This window comes from Pinus tabuliformis, chromosome Q (genome assembly GCF_031772625.1).
Source record: "Pinus tabuliformis cultivar Carrire ecotype Pingquan chromosome Q, CPIR1, whole genome shotgun sequence".
NCBI classification, from domain to species: Eukaryota; Viridiplantae; Streptophyta; class Pinopsida; order Pinales; family Pinaceae; genus Pinus; species Pinus tabuliformis.
The window spans coordinates 1064824339-1064836674 of NC_142296.1; positions in this window are offsets into that span (position 1 = coordinate 1064824339).

Genomic DNA, 12336 nt, shown 5'->3' on the forward strand with positions numbered 1-12336 from the left:
AGCTCCTGTCAAGCGTTCATGAATTCATTGTTGAAACGCTTGGGGCACAAGGCAGCTAATAGGATGAAATACTGGTGGGCACGGGTGGAACCGGCCATTTGGCCTTCCCTCGGCACAAATCCTCAAAATAATGTATTTTCGATTCCCAAAGGAAATACACAGAAACATAGGAAATCCTGACAAAAACACTTTCTATTGGAACTCAAATAATATTAAATCGCGTCCATAAACCTATCGGGTCCGACCTTTATCGCATGTCGCAAGGCGTTGGTTCTTTTATATGGTTGTGATCCCCTTCGTAGATCGACGATCGCTGATTTCAGCGCATCACATATCGCATGATCGCGGGTCTTCTGCATTGTTTCACCAATCCACTCGCCGATCGCCGATTGTCGATATCGGCGCTTCGCGATGTTTCGGGTACTTTCTCCTTTGGTTTGGTGCGATGCGATATTGCGATGCGATAATCGCAATTGCATATCGCATGAATCCTTGGCTTGCAGTAAGTGCTCCCTTCTGTGTATCTATGATGCGATACGATCTCAATCCACCGTTGACCTGCACGCTTGATCAATGGTTCATATTTTGTCGCTGATCGCAATCGCTTGTAGTTGAGGTTGATATGCCACTGGCTTCCTCTGATGTGATTGAATCTCATCCATTGGTCCCGTGGATCCAACAGCTCTGGGGCATTCATGCTACGCTTCCGCTTTCCTTTGGATTTTGGGTTTTTCTGCCATTCTTTCACTTGTGTTGTTTATTAAATGAAGTCTTTGGATTTAGAGGTTTTTATACAAGATCCATTTTGGATCACGCCTTCCCACTGAAAAATATTTTGGACCACCAAAAGTTGGTTTTTAGCATTCAAGTAAGTGAGGATACTGCTCCTTCACCTGTCCAATTTCTATCCATCGTGCTTTGCTTGGATTTGAACCTTTGAGTCCTACTCTCAGGTACTCAACATCCCCTTGACGTGTAGTTCTTACCTTCCTGTCCAGAACTGTGTCCTCCTGTAACTCATTTAGATACTCAGGCAACAAATCCCCAATAGAAGGCAACTGAATTTGCTCTTTAAGAGCTTCAATCAATGAAGGTTCATACAATTTGAAGTTTTCTGCATTAATGACTGAATAGATCTGCATATAAGCTGGCAAATCAAGGCGAAAAGAATTTTCACCAATTTTATCAAGTATCTTGAAAGTTCCATACCTTATTGGTTTTAGCTTCTTACCTTCATCTTGCATTTTGTCTTTGCTGATGTACAGCCAAACTTGATCACCAACTTGAAAACTATGTTCAACTCGATGCTTGTCATGTCTTACCTTGTACTTGGCTTGACTTCTTTCCAGCTGTTCCTATATTGCCTGGTGAATTTCCTGGATTTGTTCAATGAACTTGGTTGCTTTGTCCACATCACTATGTCCATCAACTGCTATGTCTTTACCAAAGACAAAATCCAAGGGAGACTTTATTATAAAACCAAAACAAGTCTCAAAAGGAGTTCTCTGAGTAGAAGAGTGCTTGGCATGGTTGTAAGCATGTTGCACATAACACAAATGCTCATCCTAAACTTGGGATGCTTGCTGCTATAGCCTCTAAGCAACTGGATCATTGTCCTGTTGACCACTTCTGTCTGACCATCTATTTGTGGATGAAATGTTGTGCTCTTCTTCAACCTGGTGTCCATCAACTCCCATAAACTTGACCAAAACTTCCCAACAAATAAAGAATCTCAATCAGATACAATAGAAGTGGGTAACCCAAAATGAACCCATACATTCTGAAAGAACAACTTTGCTGTTTGTTCAGCTGTAACCTACTTGTTACATGGTATCAAAATACACATTTTACTGAACCTATCCACAACAACATACAAATAATCATGACCCTTCGTATATTTTGGCAATCCGCCAACAAAATCCATGGAAACACTTTCCCAAGGACGAGAAGGAATTGGAAGTGGAGTGTACAAGCCTAATTTCCGATTATTGGGCTTGCTTGTAGCACACATAGTACACCCTTTGATATATCTAGAAACTGTCTCATGCATTCTTGGCCAATAACAGAACCTTTGCAATTGTGCAACTGTTTTACTTACACCAAAATGACCTGATATGAGAGAAGTATGTGCTTCTCGGATTATGTTAACTCTTTCAGTTTGTGGAATGCATAACTTTCCCAAATGATATAAGAGTTGGTCCTTTACATAATAATCCAATTCTTCTACTTGCTTGCCATGACTTAAAGTTGCATATACATCTTTAAAATCTACATCTTGAACATATTGTTCAATGTAACTTTCATGCATTACTGAGTTATGCTTAAGTATAGTAGATTCATTTATGATTGGTCTTGATAACATGTTTGCAACCTTATTGTGTATGCCCTTCTTATATCTGATGACAAGATGAAATTTCTCTAGAAAACCCATCCACCTATAATGTCTTGATTGCTGTAATTTAGTTTGTGAGTGCAAATATTGAAGTGGTTGATGATCTGTATGTATTATTGTTTCTTTACCCATTAGGTAATATTTCCACTTTTTCACACTTTGTACTAATGCATACAATTCTTTATCATATGTGGGATAATTAACTACTGCAGAAGTAAATGTCTCAGAATGATAGCATATGGGTTTTCCATGTTGCATCAACACTGCTCCCATGCAATAATCACTGGCATCTGTCTTAATCTCAAATGGATTTTGAAGATCTGGCAGTGCTTGTACTGGTGCTATACTGATTTTCTCTTTTAAGGTGTCGAAGGCTTTCTGTTGTTTGCCTCCTCACTTAAACCCCTGTTTCAATCCTGTTAAAGCATGTAATGGAGCTGCAATCAAAGAAAAGTTAGCAATAAACTTTCTCCAGTATTGTGTTGCCCCTAGGAAACTCCTAACCTCTGTAGCAAATTTGAGTTTAGGCCAGTTCAGAATGACTTCAACCTTAGAGGGATCTATCTTCAATTCACCACCCCCTACAATATAACCCAATAATTTAAAGATGTTCTGCCAAATTCACATTTTGACAGTTTTACATAGATATTTTCTCTTTTTAAAACATCTAAAGTTTGCTTTACATGCTTTACATGGTCTTCCCATGTCTTACTAAAAACAAGAATGTCATCTAAATAAACAATTACAAAGTCATCAACAAATGGTCTGAGTACATCATTCATAACTCTCATAAATGTAGTAGGAGCATTAGTTAAGCCAAAAGGCATAACCAACCATTCATAAAGTCCTTGCTTTGTCTTGAAAGTAGTCTTCCATGCATCATGTTTTCCAACTCTGACCCTATGATAACCACTTCGCAAGTCTAACTTAGAAAAGTAAACTACTTCTTTAAATTGATATAATAAATCATCAATATGAGGAAGAGGATAATGATTCTTGATCGTTATTTTATTTAGTGCTCTATAATCAATGCAAATTCTCCACGAACCATCTTTCTTTCTCACCAGCACAATTGGAGATCCACTTGGTGATGTGCTTGGTCGTATAAACCCTTTATCGAGCAACTCCTATACCTGCTTCTTTATATCTGCATTCTCTAAAGCCGACAACCTTTAATACCTGTGGATGTAACTGTTGTTTCATCGCCTGAATTTGATCCCAAGTCCTGCTGAATAGTAGCAGCATTATTTTTCTTCTTACCACCAAACTTCTTAGGTTTCCGTTCTGGATGCAAAGACCAGCAGTGTGCCTCATCGTGTCCTTCTTTCTTGCAATGAGTGCATGAAGGTTTATCCTTCTTTACAGTGTTTGCTTTCATCTCCTTTCATTTCAGTTTCTTCTTTTCCTTGCTCTTGCTTATAGAATATTTAGATGATCCCCCAACCTCTGGGTTTACATTCTTACCTCTAGCTTCTAGATGTGTGGCTTGAACTGATACATCATCTAAGCTAGTGGGATTAAACATGAGAATAGTATGCTTTAAATAGCTATGAAGACCACCTATATACTTCAATAAAGTCTCAGGTGAGTCTAATGATATACCTAGAGTTAAAGCTCTCTTTCTGAATTCCTAAGTATAACTTTGTACACTTTGACCCTTCAATTGACGAAGAGTTTGCCAACTCATCATTGCCTGCTGCATGTAAGCTAAAGGATAGAATTTATTTTTGATAGCAGAAACAAATTCATTCCAGGTAGAAATGATTTTACCATGTTTTTGCAGATCATCTTGTGTCTTGCCTTCCCACCATACTAGTGTAGTTCCTCCAAGTCGAAGACTAGCTAGCTGAATCTTCTTCCTTTTTGAATCAACGTTTTGTACCCTGCAATATACATCAATTTGTCTTATCCAATTATCTAACTTTTCTGCATTGAGTTCTCCATCATAAATTGGCAAATCAAACTTCACATCTAATTTGATTAAGTAATTTTTCTTCTTCTTCTTAGAAGAGCTAGAAGATGATGATGACGAGGATGATGTTGGAGGAGGTGGTGGAGGAGTCATTCCTCCTTTTCCTTTGCCTTCTGGAGAGGCAACTAGAAAAGGTTCCTCTGCTCCTTTGTCTGGTTTGGTTGTTGCAGTGCTTTCACCTCAACCCTTCTTAAAGTCCAGATACATCTCTTCCATCATGGCTTGGAGTGTCTTAAAACCTTTTATAAATTGAGATTATGATCCTAATGGGGCTTCTTCTGCCATTCTCCTCTGAGAATAGACTCTTCCAATCTCTGGATTAGCCTCAACAAGTTCTCCTTATCCTAGTCTGAGCTTTAATCTAGTTAGCATTCAAAATCCAGCACAAGCTTGTCTAACCTTAATAAAACTAAAACCAAATGCTCTGATACCACTTGATCCGAAATGGATACTAAATCAAAAAACAAAATGTATTACAGACTCATGTGCAGGAAAATTCCTATATTACTTAGCTCAATGGATCGAAAAGATTGCGAATAATATATACAATTAACAGTCAGAAAACACAACAATCACACATTAACATAGCCAAAATAATAAAGGATTTCACCAGACTTCCTGGCTACGTCTCCTAGTCCAGCGATTAGTGTCCACATCTATATTAAGTCTTCAAGAATAGATTATTACAAGAGTGAGCTAAAAAATAGAGTCTCAACCAACAATGACATCAAAGAGGGATCTGCTTGAAAACCTCGAGTCTAAAAGAGTGCACAGACTCTCCCTCTGTCATGTTCCTCTATCCAATCTGCCTCAATCTGACTGACTGACTTTCTTTCTGTGATTGTCTTCAACTGACTTCTGATTGTCTCTGTTTTGTAATGGGATGGCTTTTTAAGCCTAACAACGTTGTCTGTTCATTCCCTGTTTAGGCTCTCTGGCTTCCGTTTGTTCCCCTTCTTCCCCGAGCTCTCTGGCTCTCGTCGAGCGTTCATGCACTCATTATTTAAACGCTTGGGGCACAAGGCAACTAACAGGATGAAAGACTGGCGGACATGGGTGGAATAAGCCGTTTGGCCTCCCCCCAGCACAAATCCTCAAAATAACGTATTTTTGGTTCCCAAAGGAAATACACAGAAACATAGGAAATCCCGACAAAAACACTTTCTATCGGAACTCAAATAATATTAAATTACATCCATAAACCTATCGGGTCCGGCCTTTATCGCATGTTGCAAGGCGTTGGTTCTTTTATATGGCTGTGATACCCTCCACCGATCGCCGATCGTCGATATCGACGTATCACATATCGCATGATTGCGGGTCTTCTGCATTGTTTCACTAATCCACTCGTCGATCACCGATCGTCGATATCGGCGTATCGCATATCGGCCCTTCGCGATGTTTCAGGTCCTTTCTCCTTTGGTTTGGTGCGATGCGATAATCACAATGGCATATCGCATGAATCCTTGGCCTGCGGTAAGTCCTCCCTTCGGCGTATTTGCGATGCGATACGATCTCGCTCCACCGTTGATCTACGCAGTTGATTAATGGTTCATATGTCATCGCTGATCGCAATCACTTGAGGCTGAGGTTGATATGTCATTGGCTTCCTCCGATGCAATTGAATCTCATCCATTGGTCCCATGGATCCAACGGCTCTGGGGCATTCATGTTGCGCTTCCGCTTTCCTTGGATTTTGGGTTTTCCGCCATTCTTTCGTTTGCGTTGTTTATTAAATGAAGACTTTGGATTTAGAGGTTTTTATACCAGATCCATTTTGGATTAGGTATCCTTTCCACCAGCCTAGTAGTAGGGACAATTGCAACAGAGCAAATGTTACGCGCTCGGACAACAAGTACAATTGTGTTGTGGGAAGGGGAACTAGTGACAACAAATGAGGTCGACAGGCCTACGATTAGCACACTAAAAGGTATCGGGATCAACATGGCTGCATTCCCACGAGAGACGCTATAAATTCTGCAGGATGGGATTACTGCAGAACTACGGGCTAGGGAGAGCCACGCGCTGTAAGTACTAAGTGAACAAAATATCAACATGGAGAAGTTGAGCTTGTAATGCAACCAAGTGGTGTCGCAGAATAAGCAGCTGGTATAGGTATTGGAAGAAGCCTGTCAAAGGGTCCGTGAGTTGGCCATCCCAGCAGACACACCACCAAAGGCGCGCATCCACAGGCTAGCAGCAGGGGTGCGTGAGGCGCAGGAGGAAATGACTAAGGTTTAGCTTTAGCTGAACCTTCAGATAGCAGAGCTGCGGTTGAAGGCGCAACCATCCACCCCTCCAGAAGTAAGAGAACAGCGTGCCAGCACTATGGCATCAAGGCTGGAAGAGATTCACAGTGCAGTAAGGGACTGCACCAGGATGTTGGAGGAGTCATTTTAGGTCTTCATGAATCTGTAGGAGGACCCCAACATCCAACACTTAGAGACAGAGGTGCATGAGCTCCAGTAGCAGTACGACAGTGTCAAAGGGACCGCGCAGATAGTGGCCCTCACTCAGAGGCTCATGCACATGCAACAGGCCAAAGCGCTGAAAGCGCAGGTGGACGCAGCACGACACAAAGAAGTAGTCCTGAAGGCACGTGTTCAGCCTTGGATCAACGAGGCCTTCATCATCACAGCAATGATTGAAGCCAAGCTCACACAAATGTGGGGAACGCAGGAATAGGTCCAAGGAAGAAGTTCTGACACCACGGTCTCGGAACAATGGGTACAAGAAATCCAGTAGGTAGCCACTCAGTGCGTTGCCGATCTTGCAGTGGTTCCAATAGAGTTGGAGGGACTCTGTGCGAAGATCTCGACACCAACAGAGTGACTCGAAGGTGAGTCACGATGTTTGTGTTGGGGGCCTGTTGGGCATGGAATCCCCCCAAGGCATTTTTTGGGGCTTAAAGCCCAAGTTTTGACCAAGTCCGTTGTAAAGGCTCTACGATTTGTAGGCACAGAGTGCGAAGTCATAATAGAGTCAGAGGGTTGTTTGCCCTTGTTTTGTAATGTAATGTCGGCTTGATAGACCTACCCATGGTCTACAAACCATGGGATTGTATAATTAGAGCAAGGCTCTAAGTATAGAAAAAAAAGAATCAATGAATATAAGAGAAGCATGATGAATCTAAGAGATTGAGTCGAAGTGTAAAGTGTGTCTTTGGGTCGTAGAGCAGAAGTTTGCAGCTGAGTGCGTAGAGGCCTAGTAGTCCACAGCTAAGTGCACAGACCCCTACAGTTGAGTGCACAAGGTAGGTCGAGTTTGTATTCAGGGGAAGAATTAATCAAGAGAAGTTTTATCATATTCTTGTGCATCTTTTCCTGCTTCATGTACTATTGGGTATGATTTACAAGTATACTGTTTATTTTCTACACGAACTTATATGTATGTGCTATATAAATAAGTATAACATAAGGCATCCATTTACACGAAGATACATAACTGGGGTAAGAATATAAGTAAAGTCGCTGGTGTTATTTAGGGAAATAGTGCATAATGCTGCTCTAGCAGCACGGGAGTCCCACAACCCCTGGTTAGGGTTGGGCGAAGGTGAATCTATCAGGGCATGAAGGCCAAGGAAGTGCGCGAAGAAACCTGCGTGCAGGGACTAGAAGTTGGACGAAATCAACCCCTCATACATATCAAGGGTGTGGAAACCTGGTTCCAGCACCCCCCCATACTACTTCGGGTGAGACCTCAATCCGCGCTCTGTGGACTGTTGCCGAAACAGCTAGTAGTACAGGGATTTGTTTGCCTAATTAACTCTAAACTTGGGTCAGGCCCTTATAGTCCAACACATGGTGCGAGAGATCACATCAGGTTATCTCTATAATTGGTTGGATGGAACTTAGTTACATATAATGACACTCACAGTTGAACTCCTAAGGGAGAGGATTAAGCCCTTTAATATTATTAATTAAGAGTTTACCAATGCCCAGCGAGAACCCTCTATTCGCTTGGGTATCTTCCTTAGTGTTAAATTGTCTCAAGATGGGGTGACTTTCATAGATGGGGAAATGGTTTAATATCCCCATTTTTTTTAATCTTTTCTTTAACTTATTATCCTTAGGAAACTTCTTATTATTCAAGCCTTGTATAATCATTTTGGAGTCTCCTAGAATTGAAATATAAGAGATGTTTCTTCTTTAGCAACATGAATGCCTTTTAATAAAGAGTACACTTTAGCTTGGTTGTTCAAACTCTTTCATAACCCCCAATTGAAGGTCATTTATATCATTTCTATCATTTCATAAGTGTTGGATAGGTAAATCCCCTCTGCGGACAGAGGCGATCCCACTAGCCTAAAACAGAACTAGCCACAATCAATTCACGCTGCCACGCAAGTTCCTAGTCGTACATTAAAGGTGAATTAAGAAGACCAACCTGGAATCCAACGCTGTAGTCGAGGCAGAGTTGGTATTCCCTCTCCCTCGCTCCGGCAGGTCACAGTCCTTGCGATCCTTGCAAACGGACACCTGCACATGCAAAGGAAGAAACAAATACAAGCATAAAATCCACCAAGGCACAACTATATTTCAGTCAGAAAGGAAATAAATCAAACATCACTATAATAGACAATGAGATTGGAACTATAATAGCAGTCGTTCATTAATGAATAATAGACAGGAAAAGTTACAACCAAGGTTCTGACGTTGAACCTCTCCTCTGGCTGGGCGAGCAACTATATGTGTCTTGCAATGTACCTCCTCTCCGGCAGCATAACCTCTCTATGCTTCACTATCACTCACGACAAGCATAATCACAACTAGCATTCCTCCAAGAATTAAAAACTAGCTTGTCTAATGCATGAGGACAGATATTTATAGATGGATAAGGGAGAAAGATTCGATGAACCAGGACACCCATTGTGGATTGGCATTATCTCTGAAAAGCCACTGTGGATAGATATCAAGGATAGATGATGACTCTCGACCTCTATCAGATGGATTTTTCCCTCAAAAGACTTCGTGATCTGAAGGGAAAAAACAGATGGGCGTGCGTTTAGCAAAAATCATTACCAAACTGGGTTGGCGCGGGTGTTGTTCTGTGACAGAGCGCCAATGGTCGCGCCCTCTTTTGAAGATCTCAGTGATTGGCGCGGGTAAGATACTTGTGGACCTGCGCCAATGGAAAAAGAGTACTTTTGAGGGAGAATTTGCAGAAGGTGTCTTCAGGGAACATGAAGTACATACTCAGGGGAACATAATGCAAGTGTTTTTGGGTTATGTCACTGCTCACAGGTCCCGGAATGCGTCCTCCAATGTATGGAAACAGGGCGATAGGGACGGTGACCAATGGTGACAAATTACTGTGTAACAATAAGGGAAAAGAATAACCCCTCTCACTCCTACCACCCCTCAATTGTTTTTTGATGCTCCATCAAAGAAGAGAGTATGACATTTCTTGAACTAAATCTAGTCTTTAACTTTGACTCTAGATCTTCTAATACAATATTTACCTTTTCTAAATCTAATCTTTAACTTTAACTCTAGATCTTTTGATACAATAGTTACCTTTTACATGGAACTTATTTTTTATTTGGAGAGTTGTTCCACCAAAATGATGAAACAAGAACCCTAAACACTCTTCTTCGCTCCTATCTAATTTATTCCCAAAGGAAAGAAGTTCCGCTTTCGACCTCTAATATTCTACCATCATTGTTGTATCTTTCAGAGCCACTTCTTACTGGGTGGGTTTAGTATTTTCAAAGATACTTCTATTTATTACTAGCCATAAATTCCAACAAATGAATTTGGGAAGAGCAATTCATATTTGTTTGAATTGGATATTCCCTTAAAATAACCCCCTGTAGTTTTTGTGCCAAGCCTCAAAGAATTTTTGAACTAAGTTGGCTAGTTTAATTTTATAAGTAGACTTTTCAAAGCTTGACTCTAGACATCCTTTGTAAATATGCAACTTAGGAAGAGGTGAGAGATATTTTCTTTGGCTGATAAGCATATAGGTCATCTTCAAGGTCCATGCATTCCTCTCTTGATTATATTTTCTATTATTATGATTTTTTGTGTTAAAAGGCAACATAAAAAGTTAATTTTGGGGATATTGTTGGGGAACCAAACATTTCTCCATACTTTTGATTTGGGTGGTTCCCCTTGAGGAAAAAGTAAGGCCTGATATTCTTTAAGACATTCTTTTTTTATTCCTTCCAACCCATTGAGTCCTCTTCCTTCAAATTTTTGGGGCACATTCAAAGAGATTATAAAGGAGAAATTAGTTTTCCTTGCTAAATTGAATCAACACCTCTCGGAATTCCAAATTCATCTACCTTCCATCTTCATCTCATGACAAAATATCAATTAATGAATTATTGTTTTTCTACACTAACCACTCTTTGAGAGGCTAAAGAGGTAGAAAAGAATCTATAGGCAGGCTTTATAACACCCTCCTCCCACATCTACCCAAGTAACTAGCCAACTGGGGTAATGATGTGACGAGAAGTTAATATGATATGATTCGACTCCCTATGTGTCAGTTAAGGAAGTGGAACTAGCGGAACACATCATAGAAACCTTCCACATCAACAACAGAACTCCCACGAGCCATCCCATCCACTGAGGTAACCATCCGTTGAGACCAACTAAAGTTTTAGTGCATCAAACCACTAGAATCTCCCTTGATATTGACCATGGTGTGTTTAGGAGGCTCCAGAAGCTCTCACAAAAAGGGAAAGGGTGCTTCTGAGGACTTTTCCCCCTAGTTTTGTGCCAACAACTCCAGTATTTGTGCCACTTTTTCAGGCCCAGAGCCAAGGTCACTGCCCAGAACTCAATGACACCTTCAGAAATGAAATTTCACAGTGGAACAAAGATACATTTGCAAAAACATTAACAAGTACTAGACTAGAACCCTACTATACATGACAGGCATTTCGTCAAACATATCACAAATATGAAATCTACAGATCTTAACAACATATCTCAGCATAGGTGTCTCATACTTATCTGAGATTCGCTATGAGGCATTATTTCCTTATCACATTAGCTGCATTATCATCTATTAGGCCATAAATACATTGTTCATTCATTTACAAGTAAAAACATGATGAGAGCCATACATCACCACTGTCATAATACATATTCATAACTAGCATAATAACAATAGAAATACCAAGGAAACAACAACCATATAATCCACATATGAACCAGTATAATACTCATGAAATAACAAGGAGAAATAACCTCATATTAATGATGCAACAACCAACCAGGTTTGGGACTTCCACGAACCACCCGACCATAGACATGGTTGAGCCAAATCTCTCTTCAACCAGTCACCCCCATGCCATATTCCAAGCATGAATGTGGGATCTCATGGAATAATCCATCAAAACCGAACCAGGGCTTCTAGAGGCCAAACCACCTCAACCCATAAAACAGTGATTCCACCTCACAGTCAAACATAACAAACCATCACCAGATTGGTCTCTACCCAAGCCTTTCAGGGCTCTAGAGTGTTTGTTCCAACCAAGGCTTCCTGGACTAGTAGCTCAACCCAAAACTTTCGTCGGGCTTCGAGAGCGTTTGTCCAACCATGGTTTCCAGGACTAGTAACTCAACCCACCAAGGGCTTCTAGAGTGTTTTTCCAACCAAGGCTTCTAGGACTAGTAACTCAGCCCAAGTTGTTATAGGGCTTCCAAATAATTTGTCCAACTAAGGCTTCTAGGAACAAGTAACTCGACCCAAGCTAAAGGAAACATGAAAACCAACCAGAGAAAAAAAATGAACCCACAAGTTCACAACACCATGGCTATCCCGGAAATGGCAAGGCTAGGAAAATCCACTATCAATCCAGGAAATCCTCCATGCCAAAGACAGATCATGACCAATAAACCACATGCATGTGCCATGCATGCCAAAACTAGTGAGGAAAACATACATGCAACTCGATACCTATAACAAAAAATCGTTGTAGTTGTTGATCCCAATGTCCTCTTGCACTTTCCTGCTCTTC